Below are 20217 nucleotides of genomic sequence, written 5' to 3'. Positions count from 1 at the left end.
ACACAAAAGATGTATTTTGTATTGTATTCTTACTATAGCAAGAAAAATCTCATCTAGTTTATTTTGCCTGGATATTAGACCATTACTTTTTTTCTTGAATATATCACTACTAAAGAAGTTTGGTCTGTTTTTCAGCAGTAATAAATATTTGAGTCTTCTAAACCTTTCACATTTCACTGCTAATAGTCAGAAAAACATTATCACTTGAATTTGAGTCCTGAGAAACCACAAAGTCAGATCAAAGTCTGTGTGCAGAGTAGACATATATTCTCTCTGGTAAATAGCTGTTTTGAAATGACATTTTCATCTTTGAGATTTATATGCTCATAAAGTCAAGTGCAGTATTGTAGATCTTCACTTAATTCCTTTTGCAACACACTTTACTATGGGTCTTAAATCAGCCCTAAGACTGCCTCATCTTTTTAATAAAGAGGCTACAGATTTGTTTCCAAGCAAATCTTTCCTGCAATCTGCATCCTTTTTCTTTATTTGTTTTACTGTCACTCAGTGTAGGAAAATATATATAAACAAGTCATCCATGAAATTCCATGCATTGGTGTCATAACTCTGAAGCCTTTCAATCTTTGTACACGAGCAGTTCACAGCTCAGACATCTGACTTGATCGAGCACAGATGTCTATGATATCACTGAGTTCTCTGGAAGACCAAGTATATTATTGCAGTATTAACATTGAATGTGTTTCTGTTTAACATGTGCTCCTGAGACCAAATTCCCTATGTCATCTGGGACGCTTTTTTCCAGATAAGAACAAGTCAATAGAGTTGTGCTAGCAGTTAAAGTCATACCAACATTTATGATTAATACAAATAATTTGTTGGAGTTGCTAATAGTTTACAAGAATTGAAGAACAGATCAAACAAATTCATGGAAGAAGAACCTGGTCAGAGCCAATAAATACAAAATTCAGGAAATCCCTGGTGGAGGTGAAAAGTGTGCTGCTATATATTCCCTATTTGTACACTCTTTCCTATACAGCTGTTACTATCACTTGTATAAATAGGAAAAATCAAAACATCTTTAGTCTGATCCACTGTGGATGTTTATATGTTTATATCTATATTGTGAAGTAAGTAATAGCAATTCTTAAAACTATTTCAGTCATGTCAGTGAATTGTCAAATTCCAATCCAATGAAAACCACACAAGGAACCTTCAGAGAGTGTAATACTCAATATCACACGTTTTTGATGCAGCAGTGCTGATATGAAAACAAATAGCAGTCTTAGAGATTTCAGAGAAGGACAGGACTGATCAATAATATTAATGAAAAAAGAATCCCTGAATGTCACTACCGGAGATACAGTGCAAACGTACAGCAGAATACAATCTGCAAATTCCAAAACAAGCACTATTTCTTGCTTTGGGTAAGACATATTGTTCTTCACTATTATCTTTGGAATACAAAAATACTGCATTTGCAGCATTCCTAGATGCCCTACGCAGCATTTAATCAGATGAAATTCTACATTATTCTGCTCCCAAGGTTTTTAAAAAGTTTCTTTCTTGCTGCAGTGAACATTCAAATGTCACTACAAAATTCAAAGTCTGTTCCCTCTTATTTAAAGTTCTATCACGACTCCTTGTATATTGGCACTTCCTGAATTAACAACAAAAACAGATCCAGAGTTTCCAGTTAAAGTAGCTAGGGAAGGATTCTTGAATTCTTCTCCCTCCCTCTCCCACAGTCTCTATTACCTGAACAGATGTGAACTTTATTTTGAGGCAGCCATATTTCTCACCACATCCTGTGATTACAGTTTACATTAAATTCCTTCCTTATCTTTCCAATGTCAACTCTAGTTTTATGCCACAGTCATCTGGCAAAAAAGGAGTGTTGACTAAAGCCAAGCAATCAATCATTTCTAATCCAGCATAATCCAGTAAATGATGATGTGGTCATCCAAGTCTTATTTCAAAATACACCTTAACAAATGTACTTAAATCAAAGCACAGTAAAGGTTAATTTAATAGGTTAGGAATGCGAGCATATATCTTAATGTACAAAACCCACATGTCATTAAATTCATGTTCTGCAGAATCCATAGAGTTTTCAAAGGTAATTAGCATTCAAAACTTTAAAAATTCGGTTGTAATTTAACTATATTAAAAAACTCCCATGCATTAAAACTTAGGAGATTTTAGTAGCATGTTTTGATGAATTAAAAAGCCAAAATAGAAGTTAGTTCTCTAATTTCTGTTAATGTCTTCATACCACTCTAATTCAGAACCCTCAATGTAAAATAAATTACATTCTTCGTTGGTTCTTTTTCTTTAGGTAAATGCAAAAAGATGAGTACATTCAAGTCACGAAAAGAGAATAGTTCTATGGAAGGCATATTAAGAAGAAGCAAATTACATCTGTGCGTTTATAGTGGGCCTCAACTAACATTAGCATTTTTAACTATGCTATAAACTGAGCTCCAGAAGTCAGATTTCTTCTCTATGAGGATCTGCATCAAATGCAGATGATTTATAATGCAAAGGAGCATTTCTCTCTTCACTGACCAAAGAGGAAATCAGGTATCATATTTTCTTCGAAAGTTAAATGAAGTTCATTATTCCTTCTCACCATATACTGCATTACAATATACCAACACTAAATACATTTATATACAAATCGAAGATCTCCTCAATTAGATGTAGATGGTATACTAGTCTGTGAAAGATGCAACATAGTTGGAGAGAACTAACTAATTATTCTTTCCCTTCTCTTTGGAAGATCAGTTAAAGTTCTGCTGTGGTCTACAGCTGATAGCAGAGTTTGCTTCCAAGTGATAAACACAGATGTTTCTCATAAACAGAGTTAGAGTAACTAAAATGTGCGTATATATCAGATTTCTCTATGAAGCTAAAAGTTGCTCAGAGTAATGAGTTAAATTCAGAAGCATTTCATTGTATTTTGAAGTGCTGCAGAGCCCATCAAGCCCCTGATGCTGACACCCTCTCAATCTCCCTACTTAGCTCAGGTTAAATTTTGAATTATTGCTGAAACTCAACCAAACTTCTGCTTCTATATGACATTCAAAGATGTCTTACGAAGTAAAAACTTGTCCAAAGTTGTGTCAGAAAGTGACTTTCTTGCTTGTCAAGTCTCACATTTTTCATGCAAAATAACCTGCCCACCTCACACGAGTGAGCTTAACTGGCTTAACTACCAATAGCTTAAATAAGCCTTTTCCAGGGCTCTACTGGGACATCTTGGGTTTTATGATTCATCTATGCAGTTAAAGGTATTGCAGAAAACAGATCTGTGGACTCTTAAGGTTTCCAAATCTACTCACTTTTGCTTTAGGTAATGCAAGGAACAAACTAAACTTAACACCCGCACTGACTTTCTTGCTTCATCTTCTTACTCACCTGAGCAGTCTTTGGATTTAGATGCAAATCCAATAAGTATTTTCTATCTCCTGTGCACCCTGCCTCTTGACTGTGGTTGCAAGTTGGGTTGGTTTTCTTGTTGGTTTCTCTGCGATCGCACTGTGCCATTCTGTTCAGGGGTAATAACTCATCCTCTGTTTCCCTAGACCTGTCACAGCTTTTAGACAAAAATTCTTCAGCTTCACCTCACTATATTACAATGCAAGAAGTACCAGCTTGTGGGTAGACAGCCTGAACATAGCCAGGCTCAGTAAAAATATGCAGCCATGATCATCATCCCCTTAAATACAGTGTCAGCAACAACTGGACATTGATAACTCTTTCAGTCACTAACCAAGAGAGTTATGCTTCCTTCACCTCCTTGGCTTTATGAATATTTTCTTCCTTTATGCAGCGCATGAGAACTGCAGGATGGGAGAGCTAAAGCATCCTCAGGTTTCTCTTCCAGGATAAAGTGATTAAGTGCACTCTGGTTGGTGATGACACTAGCTGTGCACAGGGAAGAAGTGGATTTCAATAATATTAGACAGGAGGGGCCTACACCCAAATGTTCAATATCTTAGAGTAAGGCTGCGATTATTAGCTACAAGACAAAACACAGTGATGCTTCTTGGCATAGGATGCTCTAAAGGAATTACTTCTGATCTAGCTTGGAAATGGCACGGGACTCCAGGAACGGATTGATGTCTGTGCAGAAAGCAAAGAGCACAGGAAATGTGCACTGCACTGACTCTGGCTGGGATGGAGTTAACTTTCTTCATAGCAACCTGAATGGTTCTGTTTTGGATTTCTGAATAAACAGTTTTGGTAACACAGCAGTGTTTTATCTATTACTGAGGAGCGCTTGCACAGTTCTAAGGTCTTATCTGTTTCCCCTTCTGTCCCCACAGCTAGGGGTGAATAAGAGGTTGGGAGGGGACACAGCCAAGACAGCTGGCCCAAATTGGCTTAAGAGATATTTCATATCATACAGCATTACAATCACCAATAAAACTGAGTGCGGCAGGAAAGAGTCCTTCCAAGGTAGCTGTTGTTCAGCTGGTTGGAGGGAGGGATGGACAGCTGTTAAATCACTTATGGGTTTTTGCTTGATTGATTTGGTTTGTTGGCTTGCTTTTTCTTTCTTCTCTTATTAAGTAGTCTTTATCTTGATGAGTTTTTCTTGCTTTTGCCCTTCTAAATCACTTCCCCATCCTGAAAGCAACTTAGAAACTAAGCTGCTAGCTGTGGTCTTCCAACCACAATGTCAGAGAAGAAAAGTGTTGAAGACAGCCTAAGTGTTTTACTCACTGACAAACTTAGTGAGTTCTTTTTATTATCCATTTTCCTATCTCTTCCGTAGAGTGCCTAAGCATTTTACTGGAGGTCTTTGGTTCTCTGATGAAACAAAAAGTTTGCTTTTGTGGTATTTGTTCTAGTGCCTAAATCCATCTGGACACTGAACTCCAGCTGCTTATGCTACATTTGAAAAACAGGAACTAAGTGGTGAAATTATTTACTCCAGGTTCATAATATTCCCCCCAGTACGTTGACATATAATGTGCACTGAGGATACTGCCAAAAATCATTGGTGGTACATGTACAGAAATAGGAACATTTTCTATTTTCTTTCCACGTAAATATTTACTGGTAATGGTATTGCAAACATTATGTTATATAATAACCCATAATGTTGAATCAGAAAATTACCAGTCAGCTGCAAAATAATATTGCTATAGTAATATTTCCATTGCAAATCATATTCTTCTAAAAGCCAATGTGTATGGAAAATTTTCCATTAGCCTGCATTAAGATTATAGTTGTAACAAGCCTACGGTTCTCCAAACATGCATCTAGAATAAAGCTTCACATCTAATACCCTAAGTTGCTTTTTTTTTTTTTTTTTTTTTTTTAATTTGAAGAAATTTAGACATACAAGTAGATACATGACCCACTGGAGTGGCAGCATCCCTGTCCTAAATGTGCACTTCAGATGACACAGTGAGGACACACACGGGAGAGGTGGCTCACAGCTTGATCCTTTGCTGAGATTAAACACTTGGGAAGTGCTTTTTACTTCTTGCATGCACAGCTTGCAGCTTGAAGTATTGACACCTTTCCCTGAATTTTTAAGGGCTATGAGCTCTCTATCAGATTTTGAACTCTTACTATGCTGATATATTTCTACTGTTGGGCCACTCACACACAAGGTCTTCACACAGGGTGTGTGATACTACAACTGACAGCAGATGTCAGTGCTTTGTGGCTGTGCTCAAGGCAGCTTTCAAGACAAGTATTAAAGTTAGCTTAACAATTCTGCAAGAAAGTAGTGAAAAGTAGCCAAAAATCCAATACCATTCCTAAGCTAACGCTAAATAAACTATAAGGAAATTCCTGCAGTAAAATTAACTTTCTGAAATGAACTTTGCTTTCTTTAGCAATTTGAGGTCAGCTATAACAACAAGAAAGCAGCACTGGAACTATCACAAGTACCCCGAAGGAAAATCTCCAACCAAGTTGAACTCTTCAACTTCTAAGTATTACTTGCAAATAAAATTGTCTAATTCTGCCCAGCTGGAAGACGGCTATGCAGGTGCATCTTTCCTAATGTTATTTGCTGAGGTTTTGCTTTATTTTTTTTTTCCCCGTGTGTAGAATTTAGCGTTAATGTATTTTCCACAATAGGCATTTTAAACCCTATACTCAATTAAAGACATAAGGAAGATGAGTTAAAACAAAAAGTGCTCCCAGGACTTGGAAAATTTGGCCTTGTAAAATCATAAGAAATAAATGAAGGCAAGCCTATAGGTGTTCTGCATGGTTTGAGCAGGTTTTGTAGTAGTGTGAGTCCACTCTGGAGAGATGTAGCACCTGTTTGGAGGGAGACCTTGAATAAGCCTTTCCCTGAAGGACTTTTGTTCTCTCTTCAAGCAAGTGCATACACACCTAGCTGATTTATTAAGCAGAAACTCACAACAGAAAGAGGATGACAACTGATGTCATGTACTCCCATGAGAATGGAAGAACCTGACACCAAAGTAGAGAAGGGAGGAAGACATCAGGGACCTGGCAGTGGTTTGCTGGCTACTGCAGCCACACCAAGCTGTGCCTCAAAGCACTGATCACTCAGAGCCAGAGCCCAGCACCATCAGCCCTTTCTCCCTACCCATGAACTGCCCTGGTCTGCTCACTTCTGGGAGAGGGACAAGAAATGTCACTGCAGCTCCTCTCCACCTGAGGTGGATGCCCCAAGACTAAGGAAAGACCTTCACAAGATGCAGGAGAATCAACCATATACGATCTAACTAAAGTACTCAGAAAAGCAAAATAACTCAGCAGTGTTTTACAACTATTGCAAGACAGCTAAAAGTTCTTAGGATCATATTTATTTTGTTAATCAGCAGTGTAGTGCTTGGGATAAGAGATAAGCTGGATGTCTAAAAAGCAGAGTGCTCAGAGATCCCAATCCATGTTAAAATGAACCATGCTGCTGCCAGCATGAGGAAAAGGCAGGAGGATCATCATCTCATCATCATGCCCAGGCAGACTGTGGCTGCTTCAAGTCTCAGTGAAATCATTGCTCCTGATGCTATTTTTGCCACAGCACATGGCTCCATTGATTAACTTGGTTTTTGGTCATCATACAACAGCTAATACACAGAAGAGTTTCCTAAAAGCAAAAACAGGTTACAGACGCAGGCCCATTTCAAAATAGAGCGACCATGCAGATTAAAGCCCTTAGAAGACAAGAGGATAAATAACACTTTACAGTAGAAGGGCTTGTGCTGCTGCAACAAAACCATGGGGAATTTGAATTAAATGAAAATGACCTTTTAGATATGAGTACCATTATCCCTTCATTATATTGTACATGCAGTTTGGCCATCAAACTCAGGAGATAGTCCATTTTTCTTGGCTTGAACTGTGGAAAAGAAAAAAAAGGAAACAGAGAACAAAATTTAAGTATTTATTGATCACTGCATACATCTGGTTTTAATTTGACCAACTGATGTGTGTATAATTTCAACACTGTACTCCTACTCTTTCATTCCTCCCTGCCATCCTGTGTCAAGTTCCTTGTTCTCACTGCATGCCCCTGCAGGGCCATTGCTCCCTACCTCCCTACAGCACCCCTTTCACTGGACACCAGTGCTCACTTTTCTCTCAGATTTCTTCTGTCAGTGGATGGGGACCATGCATGAACTTATTCCTTCAAGCATGTGACCTGTATGCTATCCTTTTTCTAAAATGCACGACTGCCCAAATACAGATAGCTAAACAAGACAAGCATAAGAAATGAATGCAAGAACCGAATGCCATTTGCAAACGAAACTTGGCTAAGACAAACTGTCCTTTACAATGCCTTTCTTGAAAATCATATTTGAATGTGCAAAGTTTGAGTTTAAGAGAAGGAAGACTGCAGAACCATATTGAATGAAATATAGTTCTTGCAGGTAATCAAAAGAAAATATTCATAGGTGTTAATCAATATACTTTCCTATGGAGAAACTGATTATCACTGTCCCTTCTTATATCTCATTTTATATGAAAGAATTATCCTCAAACACTCAAAGATTGAATTTGCATGAGATCAAAACCTCACTGTAAGAAAGGATTTGGTCTCTCCTTTTAAGCCAGAACTGTAGAATGCTTTTCACATTTTTGATTTACAATTCTATGAGCCATTAGCAGATGCCAGCTCCGCGGACTGTTCAGAGTCTTCTGCCTTGTGTTTGATTTCTATTTCCTCACACTCCTCTTTTTCTGGACAAAATGACCTTGTCTTGCTTTCAGTCTTTTCCACTGCCATGAATAGATACTAATGTACTTCATTTTTCCATTCCATTTTAACAACATTCAGGTCAGATCTTCCTGACCGTTGGAAATGGATGTATTAACAACAGCACACTAGTTCAGTCTGGTTCTGTCCTGTAGCTATTTCACATAATATTCAGAACTGAGAGATTTTATGGACAGAATATCCATCATAGTTATGGATATTCCACTACTGATGTGACAACTGCCATTGTTTCCCCATAAAATGATGATGACCATATGGATGCACAAGTAAATGAGCAGAAAGCACTTCCATAGAAGAAATATATTTTTAATTACCAGATTTACATTCAAAAGCATGGGGAAGAGTTTATAGTCTCTTTGCTGAAAATGCAGTAACTGGAGAAGTTTTTAAAACTCCTACAATTTTAGCTAGCAACGCATGCCTAGCATGAATATTTCCAGATCATACTATTTACTTCCAACATTTTGTTCAAAATATGTTTATCTCATCTTTTTTTCCTGATGGTTAAACACCAACCTATGAAAAAACGTCAGTTGAATAATAAATTACATTTCAGAATAGGTTATTACAATACAAGGTGAAAATCATAGAATCATAGAATCACAAGGTTGGAAATGACCTATAAGATCATCTAGTCCAACCGTCTTCCCATCACCATTGCCACCACAAGCACTAAACCATATCACACAGATCCTCATCCAGATGCCTCTTGAACACTGCCAGGAATGGCGACTCCACCACCTCCCTGGGCAGCCATTCCAGTGCCTGACCACTCTCTGAGAGAAAAAGTTCTTCCTTATGTATAACCTAAACCTCCTCTGATACAACTTGTGGCCATTTCCCTGGGTCCTATTGCCTGGGAGAAGAGGCCAAATCCCTCTTCACCCCAACCTCCCTTCAGGACGTTGTGGAGTGCAGTGAGGTCTCCCCTGAGCCTCCTCTTCTCCAGACTGAACAATCCCAGCTCCCTCAGCCGCTCCTTATAAGACTTGTGCTCCAGACCCCTCACCAGTTTCGTTGCCCTTCTCTTGATACGCTCCAGGGCCTCAATGTCTTTCCTGTAGTGAGGGACCCAAAATTGAACACAATACTCGAGGTGCGGCCTCATCAGTGCTGAGTACAGGGGAATGATCACCTCCCTGCTCCTGCTGGCCACACTATTTTAATGCAGGCCAGGATGCTGTTGGCTCTCTAGGACAATGTTTCATTCATTCCACAACTTTTCATACTCTTCGGTGCTCAATATGCATATCAGCAAAAACATGAAGAAATAAATTTTTGTCATCATTAAAGAATGCCATATTTCTGCTTGTATGATCTCCTATGATACTGTAGTAAAACATATGGTGTTGTTCAAGGTGTTGGATTTATGTATTTTCTTTATACTGTTGTTGGCTTTTTTCCCCTAATTGGAAAAAGGGTTTGGATTAACATAGTGACTGAAGTGCTTCCACCTTTGTTGGTAAACAGACCACATTTATGGAAAAACTGAACATCAAAAAAAAAAACAAAAGAAAACAAAACAAAAAAAACAGATAAATCTTTTATCTTTTTTGTTGGGGGGGCGGGGAGGGAGTGGGTGGGAATACTTGCTCTGATATGGTTTCTGTCATGAAGACTTGACATATTCCTGATATATTATACTGACAGAAGAGTTGCCTTACTGGGTACTTATCCAGTCAATCAGATGCAAGTTCTGATTAAGTTCACATAAGCACCTCATCTGAGTTGGAGGCAATGAATCATTGCCAGGGATGGGGCATACACAACCTCCCTGGGCAACTTGTTCCAGTGTGTCACCACCCTCTGTGTGAAAAACATTCTCCTAATATCTAACCTAAACCTCCCCTGTCTGTTTAAAACCATTCCCCCTTGTCCTATCACTATCCACCCTCGTAAACAGCCATTCCCCCTCCTGTTTATACACTCCCTTCAAGTACTGGAAGGTCACAATGAGGTCTCCCTGGAGCCTTCTCTTCTCCAAACTAAATAAGCACAGTTCCCTCAACCTTTCCTCATAGGAGAGGTACACCAGCCCTCGGATCATCTTAGTGGCTCTCCTCTGGACGCACTCCAAGGGCTCCATGTCCTTCTTGTACTGGGGACCTCAGGCCTGGACACAGTACTCCAGATGTTGCCTCACAAGAGCTGAGTAGAGGAGGACAATCACCTTCCTCTCCCTGCTGGCCACCCCTTTTATAATGCAGCCCAGAACACAGTTGGCCTTTCAGGCTGCAAGCACACACTGTTGGCTCATGTCCAGCTTCTCGCCTACCAGGACCCCCAAGTCCTTCTCCAATGGACTTCAGTGGACAATGCCAGCATAGTCCCTGTACCCAGAAAATCAGAAGACTTGATTTCTGTTTCAGGTCTTGCATCTGAACCCTGTCTGCGAGAAGGGATTTAGGACACTTGGGTGGTCCAAATCAAATATTAGGATAACAATTTTCATTCCTTTGAATGAAATGTACAGTTTCAGAAGAGAATATCCAAAGAGGTTAAACCTTCCTAGGTTTCTAGGAAATCTAGAAACACTGTTGATTTTCTAGATTTAATTTGACAAAGCCATAGCTAACCTCATGGTGACATCTAATGGTTCCTTCATGGTGACATCTAATGGTTCCTTTCAACTGACCTTATGATTCAATGATTTCAGCAAGATGAGCTGCTCTTGCCCAAATGCATCTCAAAAGAACTGCAGGCACACGTGAAAGATCTGATATTACACAACAGCTGACACTGATTTTCATGTAGATGCAACTTACAGTGACTGTGATTTCAGAGAACATCCTTCCTTAAAAACCTGACCCCAGGCTTTTAACATGCAGGTTAGTTGATTAGATTCAAATCAGAACAATAATATGGTCTACAGTAGAGTTAAAATTTTAAATATGTATTTATGTTATTCTGGTTTTGGGGAGTTTATTTGGTTTTTAGTATTCTACTCAACTACTAAATCTGAATAAAATTTTTGTGCTGCTAGCTAATGCATTGGCTTACAAAATCAAATATACAGTGCACATATGGGTGAAGACACCAACATCTGATTAGATCATTTTTATGACTGTAGAAAATACAAGACACTTCAAACCCAATTACAAACACTGCTATAATATTGTCCTGATATCATTACTAGATTTAAAATACAGTGAATTCAAAACTAATTTATCAAAGAGATGGAGGAAAATAAAGAAATGAAACTCATCATAACAGAGTTAACAAAGCTCTGTTTTGAAATACATGCTTGCTTCCAGTTCCTTATACAGTGCAGGTTCAGGAAATTATTTTATGACCTAATTTCCCCTGATAGCATTTGTTATGAGGCTAAGCAGTAAGGAGTTCCACCATGCCTTATGCTTTGCTGACTGCAGCCCTGGTGCTCTGCAACTAATGGGGCACAGATGGGGCCATGAACAAACAATATGAGGTAGGTGGGAAGGGACAGATTTATAGTCCTACTTATTCTCCTCCCCCTCCAAAATAAACTAAACTATGGAAAAGCTAATCCTCCTAGGCTTCTAGAGAAATTTCTAGCCAGTGTGATGTGTACAGCTTAGAGGTTTCAAAATGGAGTGAGGCAATTAGACTGTCAGATGCATTCCTCTTGACATGACATGCTAATCTGTAACTATTATGACTGCTGTATCTTTTTGGAGTCTGTTTACCTTGGAGTAACACATGGTCTGAGAGGAATTGTATGAAGTTAAGTAATCTATGTGTGATATTTCAACTAAATGGTATGCATTTTCAGTTCTGCATGCATTGGAAGTGCTTGTATTTCAGCCCTATTTAGGGCAGGGTTTAGGATCTACAAGGACTATTGTGTCTGAAAAATCTAGCATAGCAGAAGAGAAGCCTGTCAGTGTGTGCTTGCTCATAAAAGCTACTGACACAGATATTTAATTCTAGGTACACACTGGCTCACCAGATGTGTAAGATATTTTTCTTTTAAAATAAAACCATTTATTTCTAGACATAGAAATCAATCTTTCATTCATGTATAAAATTCCTTACATACAATTCTTGGCCCTTCCATCATTGCTTTCTTTTTACATGCACACAAAAATATAGATTTTGTTGGCAGTGAATAAGACTTTTGCATAACTCACCTCTTACAGGGTTGCTCTTTCATCCGGTCTTCCTCATATTTGTCTAGCAGTGACCTAAGAGCAGTCTCATGCTGATAAAATTGTTTTATGAGGTAACAACACAGTATGATTGGCTTACTACTCTTCCATCTATAAATTAAGAGTTGAAGATTAAGTGACATTTAAGAATTGTTGAAGATATAAAGAAGTATAATGAGCTCCTTGAAAAAAAAATTATATATGTAACATCATACATCCTGACATCTCTTGATTAATCATAATAAAACATGATTTTCACTGATATTTGAAAGTTTTTAAAAAACTGCTATGATTTGGAAATCAAACGCACACTTTATTATATCAGTCTCAAAAGTGGGACTATGTAATAGGTGTCATTAGGTCTGCTATCTGTAGTTCCAACAATTTGTGGAAAAATATACCTCTCTGATATTTCTGAACCAGGCAGTGAAGCAAGATGGCTGATTTCACCAAAATAACACCACACAGTCCTTAGGTAATGATGGCTGTGAACCCCAAGCTCGAGACCAAAGCTGTCCTCCTAATTGTTTGCAGAAGATGCTGACATGTTAAACAAGTAAGAATTGCTCACAAATGCACACTGGAGTGTCAGCTCCAATGAGTTAACATCTAACAGACCTTCATACTAATGTGATCTCATGCATTAGTGTACTGTAATTACATCATTTTATTCATACTCTCAATCTATCTGCAATTCTTCACAGCAAGCAGCAAGAACCAGCCATGACGTCTCATACTTTCCCTTAGGAAAATGGTTTTGGTAAGATCCTGTAGAACTGTGGTCCTCCACAATTCAGGAAGTCTACCTCTGAGCTTTTGAAGAATTGAAGAGATATATTGAGGAAAAAGTAATTTTTTGAGCGAAATATGATGATTTTACACATTTTAAATAGTTAGCTGTTGGTTGAGGAGTCATTTCACAGTATTCTAAAAACAAAAAAAATGAAAGCATATTTCAAAGATTTCCATATTGACCTGCTGGGGAACTGGAATGACCAGTTCCAGTGCAGAAAGAAAGGAAGGAAAGACACAGTTTCGTCAAGAATCTCTCCAGTTCCCGCAAGTAACACAATTTAGGGTAGCATCTCATGCTGCTATCTCATGAAACAGCAGCAATTACTTTGTAACTTAACTCTGTCCTCTTACCATTAAAATAAGAAGATAAAATATTAGGCTTTTTGCTTCCCTACTCAAAGGAGGTGGAGATGGTCTTTAAAAAAAAGAAAAAGCACCACTGAAAATAGGCTCCTGCACCACAAGTTCCTAGCCAAGCTGCTACTAACTCCACTGGGTTAAAGTAGCTGTTGCTAAGTGGGAGCTGAGCCAGCAGTATGGCTAAGTGACTGCTAGAGGGTCCAAGGCATGACCCTGACTCAGAACCTGGAGACAGGAGGAAAAGGGAATGCATGTGAGGATGAGCAGGAGGAAAATGCGTCAGCATAAGACCCATTGTCTTAGTTTCAACTGGGACAGAATTATTTTCTTCACAGTGTCTGGTATGATACTATATTTTGGTTCTAGGAGAAAAAAAATGTTGATAACACACCGATGTTCATAGTTGCTGCTAAGCAATATTGTACAGAGCCAACGCCATTCTCAGAGAAGGGCCCAAGGAGCTGGGAGGGAACAGAATCAGGACAGCTGACTTAAACTGGCCGAAAGAATATTCCATACCATATGACATCATGAGGAAGGAGTTCTGAAGGGAGTGGGAGCTCATCTCTCTCTTCTGCTGCTTGGGGTGCTAGCTGGGCATCACCTGAGGGCTAGTGATTTTTAATTGCTTGTGCATCACTCGTTTTATATATATGTTGGATTGTGCAGTGCTCAGCCACCTGCAGGGTTAAACCACAACACCCATCTAAGGCCACAAAGTGCTGTGTTTTAACCTAAAATACACATTTGTTTAGAGGCTAAGGGACAAAAGAGGACCTGGACCTGAGCAAGGCCTTTGACATGGTCCCCCACCACATCCTCATCTCCAAATTGGAGGGAAGTGGATTTGATGGGTGGACGACCCGATGGATAAGCAATTGGTTGAAAGGCCGCAGACAGAGGGTGGTGGTCAATGGCTCTATGTCCAGGTGGAGGCCGGTAACAAGTGGTGTCCCCCAAGGGTCTGTCTTGGGACCGGTGCTCTTTAACATCTTTATTAATGACATCGATGAGGGAATTGAGTGCACCCTCAGCAAGTTTGCTGACGACACCAAGCTGAGTGGTGCGGTTGATACGGTGGAAGGAAGGGATGCCATTCAGAGGGACCTCGACAGGCTGGAGGGCTGGGCTCGGGTGAACCTAATGAGGTTCAACACGACAAAGTGCAAGGTTTTGCATTTGGGCCGGAAGAACCCCAGGCACCTGTACAGGCTGGGAGGAGTGGTCCTTGAGAGCAGCTCGGCAGAGAAGGACCTGGGGGTCCTGATGGACGAGAGACTGAATATGAGCCAGCAGTGCGCTCTGGCAGCTCGAAAGGCAAATGGGATCCTGGGCTCCATCAGGAGAGGGGTGGCCAGCAGGGACAGGGAGGTGATTGTCCCTCTCTACTCGGCTCTTGTGAGGCCCCATCTGGAGTACTGTGTCCAGGTGTGGAGCCCTCAGTACAAGAAAGACATTGAGATTTTGGAAAGGGTCCAGAGGAGGGCGACTAAGATGATCAGGGGGCTGGAGCACCTCCCCTATGAGGACAGGCTGAGGGAGTTGGGCTTGTTCAGCCTGGAGAAGAGAAGGCTGCAGGGTGACCTCATTGCAGCCTATCAATACCTGAAGGGAACCTACACCCAGGAGGGGAGTAAACTCTTCAAAAGGGCTGATAACAGCAGGACTAGGGGAAATGGTTTTAAGTTGAAGGAGGGAAGATTTAGGTTGGATGTTAGGGGGAAGTTCTTTACTAGGAGAGTGGTTAGGCCCTGGAACAGGCTGCCCAGGGAGGTTGTGGATGCCCCGTCCTTGGACGTGTTTAAGGCCAGGTTGGATGGGGTCCTGGGCAACCTGATCTGAATGTGTATGTTTGGTGGCCCTGCCAGGCAGGGGGGTTGGAACTACATGATCCTTGAGGTCCCTTCCAACCCGGGTGATTCTGTGATTCTGTGATTCTGTAAAAGAGTTAGCAGCACATGTGTACATCTAATAAAAGGTCACTATTCAATGATCAAACCTCTTGTTTCTTTTAATAGGTATACTATGAGACAGAAAATCTGCTGTCCTCCACATTTAATTTATTACAATGGCATGTCAGGATGACAAATTGTCTTCACTGCAGGAGCACCAAGGTTTTTAGGCATGTCCCATTCTTCTGGGGAAACTTTAACAAAATTTAATCTATATTTACTACTTTATAAATGAAGCTGTGGGGTACAGAGTCTGATGGCTTCTCTTTACCCTTCTACATGGAAAGCCAGCAGTGGCCAATGTAACGTTTCATTTTGTCTTGAGTTGCTTTTGTTGTGGCAAAAACACAAAATAGTATCACTGAGGATGAGTGACCTGGCGTGACACTGTTCATCAAAACATTTTCACTCCGCAGGCCGTAAATCTATTGATAGCCCTGAGTTTTGCGAACAATTATTGTAGAAGTGAAGAATATCCACATAATTTTATTTGACATGTAAACTGCACTGTGCTCCAAATCTGTCATCGCTGCACTGAAATCCATTCTTGATATTAATTTGTAGAAACAGCAGGTCATTTGAGGAGGAAAATATTTTTTTTTCTTTTTTTTTTTTCCCCTGGAAAACAGTGCATCTTGGATTTGTAGGAGACAAATCTTACAAGGGCGCCTTGCCAGTCACTAAGCCATGTTGTCAGCTAGATCTGTTTTCCATGTAAATAAAACTCTCTATAATGTATTTTTTTTTCCTGGGAGTGCTTTGTTTGAATACAAAAGCACGCAAACAGTGATCACATTTATTTAAGTTGGAAAGTTAGAAGCTAATGAAGATTGATGGGGTGGAGGGTTTGTTTTCCAAAAAAAATATCTGAAACTTCAGACCAACTGCTTAAAATCATAAAATTTAGCAAAGGAATTATTTTTCCTTTTAAAAAGAGTTTTGGGGGCAAAAATGCATTCTTCTATTCATAGTATTGAGAAATCAAAAAGCAGTTAAAGGCAAAGCCAACACAACTTGGATACCTCTTAGCATAATCCCATGTTGTGATTAGTTTCCTCAGAAATGGACTGCAGTGAAAATTAATGCTTTACACAAAAAATAACAGAAAAAATTGCTTTGTTACTGCTGAACCCCACTGCCACTGATTTCCAAACCTCACAGTACTAGGCCTCATGCATTTTAAAATGAGTCCAAAGTTGTCCAATAGTTTCACCTCCTTCACTGCAGTCCTGATGAAGACCTAAATTACTTATAAGCCAAATTAATGCCAACGGTATCAAGATCCAAACGGGATCCTGGAAGATTTTTTTCCAAAATGGAAATAAATGTCTTTTCTGTCACTCACACTAAGCTTTTGAGTGAAAGTTCTCACAGTTGTGAGCATGAAAATAGCTGGAAAATCTTAATTCCAGAATTCCAGTATTTATAACTACCCCCCAGACACTCAAAGTGAATTCATATAATGGACAACTCAGTACTGGCTCGGCCCTAAAGACTACTAACAATGATTATATAACAACATGGGGCTGGAAATCAGATAAGTGTGTGTCCCCCAGGGGTTACTGTTGGAATGAATACTCTTCAATATCTTAATCAACTATATCAACAGAGCTGAGCACACCCTCAGTAAGCTGTGGTTGACAGACTAGGGGGACAGGATGCCATCCAGAGGGACCTAGAGAGGCTTGAGCAGCGGATCAAGGTGAGCCTCGTGAGGTTCAGCAAAGCCAAGTGTAGGGTCTTGCATCTGGGTCTAAGCAACCTCTGCTCCCAATATAAGCTAGGGGATGAAAGGATTGAGCACAGCCCTGCCAAAAAGGACTTGGAGGTACTAGTAGATGGGAAGCTGGACATGAGCCAGCAATGTGCCCTCACAGCCCAGAAATCCAACTGCATCCTGGATTGCATGAAAAGAAGTGTAAATAGGAGGTGAAGAAAGGTGTTCCTGCCCCTCTACTCTGCAGTGGTGAGGCTTCACCTGGAGAATTGCATCCAGATGTGGAATCCTCAATACAGGAGAAACATAGATCTGTTTGAGCACAACCAGATGACAAAAATGATCCAAGGGATGGAACATTTCACAATGAGGACAGGCTGAGAGAGCTGGGGCTTTTCAGCCCAAGAGAAGGCTCCAAGGTGACCTGATAGCATCGTTTCAGTATCTACAGGGGAGCTACAGAAAAGAAGTGGACAGACTCTTTAGCAGGGCCTGTGGCAATAAGACAAGGGGAAATGGTTTCAAACTTACAGAAGGGGGATTTACATTGGATAAAAAGGAAAAATTATTTTACAGTAAGGGTGGTGAGGCACTGGAACAGGATACCCAGAGATGTGATAGAAGCTCCATCCCCAGAGACTTTCAAAACCAGGTCGGACCAGGCTTTGAGCAATCTGATCTTGCTGTGGATGTTCCTGTTGATTACAAGGGAGTTGGACTAGATGGCCTTTAAATGTCCTTTCCAACTATAAGGTTGCGTTATGTTTTCTATTATATTTTAATTCTGCATTAAGACTGTTCTTCATTAGTTATAAAACTGGAATGTTACTGAAACCATTGTACATGAAAACCATCATTTCAAGAGCTGTGCCTGTACTAAAAATGCTTCTGGTGTTACATTAAAGGAATAAACATCCAATTCAACACTACAGGTTTAGTCACATTTGAATGGGCTCACACAGTCACCCTTAAAGGAATTTGATTATGTCCAATGAGAACTCCCACAGTGAGTTTAATGAATAGCTCTTTATTGAAGCAATAAGTTACAGATTTCCCTGGATTGCCAGTGATAAATAAATAACTACATTAAGGCTCAGTAAAGCAGTATTTACATTTGTGAATCAAACAGGATTTGTTATAAGATTCTCCAGGATTGATGCTCTTGGTTAACAAAGTTCTACAATTTATTCTTTAAAGTTCATAATGAGTTCAAAAGTTCAATGAACTTTTTTTTTTTTTTTTTTTTTTAAATCTCAAAACTTCAACTAAAAGGATTTTCCTACTGCTGTTACTGCTAGCTTCCAAGAGTTATGCAACAATCCCATTCTTCAGATATGTCTCACCCAGAACTGAAGAGGATGGGCTTGAAATCTCAGAATAACAGCATGGTTGAGGTTGGAGGGGACATACAGAGCTTGTTTAGACCCATTCCTGTGCAAACAGAGTCACCCAAAGTAGACTGCCCAGGACCACGTCCAGACAACTGTTAAAGATCTCCAAGGGGAAGACTCCACTGCCTCACTGGGTAAACTGTGCCAGTGCTGCCTGGTGTTCAGAGGGATCCTTCTGTTTTAGTTTGCACCTACCGTCTCCTGTCCTGGCACTGGGCACCACTGAGAAGAGTCCAGCTTCATCTTCATTGCACCCTCCCTTCAGGTTTTTATAGACACTGATGAAATCCCTCCCAAATCCTTTTTCCTCCAGGTTGAAGAGAGCCAGATCTCTCAGCCTTTCTTCATAGTAGAGTTACTCCAGTCCTTCATTCATCTTGGTGGCCCTACATTCCCAGCATGCCCACATCTTTCAAATTCTGGAGATTTCTAAAGGCCTTTCAAGAAGCATTCTGTGAAAGAAAACAGAAACAATCTAAAGGAATCAGGGTGAATGAGTCAGAAATAAATAGTTTTCTTCATTATCAGATAACATTCCTCATCTTGGATGTTTACCTTGTTATGTGAACAATTCCAGTGTGAAGGACAGAAGTTTGAATAAAAGGTAATTTAACTTCAATATAATACACAATAAATTTAAACATAGTATAATCTATCATAATCAATGCGAGTGATCTTGAAAAAGATCTTTATTATTCAACACAGGAGGTGAAAGAAATCCTTTAAAGATATTCAGATAGGGACTCTCTCCTACTTTTCGCCATTTTCTTCCATATTAGTCACCTTCCCAATAATCAACTTGCAACACAATAACAGCAGAGCAGCAAGGTCCAAGACCACAGCAAGTGAAGAACTGCTCAAATACAACAGCAGCAGGTAGAAATAAAGGAAAGAAGCTGATTATCCTCAAAAAACTTAAGGTACACAAAGACCTCCAGCAAGATACCCTTACAACCACTGCCAGCTCTTAAATGAGGTCTGGGAAGGGGTAGATCCTGGCACCACCCCTTTGGGTCACTCAGGCACTGCATGCACCTGAGCTCCCCTGGGTTGGCCCTGCCTTCCCACCAGGTGCTCAATCACTGGTTCCATTTCCACTACACAAGTATTATCTCAATAAGTCATAGTGTGATTGAAATTCAAAGCCTTGTTCTTCTGAGATGGATTTTCTGGAAATTGATGTCTCTGTGGTTGATTTTGCTTTTCCGAGTCAAAAAATTCACATTGTAGTATTGGAGAGTTCTTTGAAAGTCATCTGGTCAAATCAAACCTGTTTCTCTGAATTACTGCCTTTTGGCTTCCGGTCTCGCATGGAATACAGTAAACTCTTCTTGGAATAATCACACGTTTCTGCTTTAGTTTGTAAAATTTAGAACTGGGAAAAAAAGATTCATTTAGTTACAGTGAGTTTCCCATAAGAAGCTTTGCAATTTTTTTCTGAAAATAAAATTTATAAAGAAGTTTGCTTGTATGAAATCCTCTTTTTAGCTCTTGTATATAGAATAGGCCTTGGGATTGCTAAATTTTCTTGGAATCTAATGGTTGTTTAAACCCCTGAAATGCTGAAGAGTCACAGTAAGACTTTTCCATTTACTTGCTGTTTCTGCACTGGAAAATATTGCGAAAGGAAAGGAAAGGAAAGGAAAGGAAAGGAAAGGAAAGGAAAGGAAAGGAAAGGAAAGGAAAGGAAAGGAAA

Source organism: Lagopus leucura, unplaced genomic scaffold, assembly GCF_019238085.1.
Source record: "Lagopus leucura isolate 7727_CA_CO unplaced genomic scaffold, USGS_WTPT01 Super-Scaffold_100001, whole genome shotgun sequence".
Classification (NCBI taxonomy): Eukaryota; Metazoa; Chordata; class Aves; order Galliformes; family Phasianidae; genus Lagopus; species Lagopus leucura.
Note: the sequence above shows the minus strand (reverse complement) of the source record.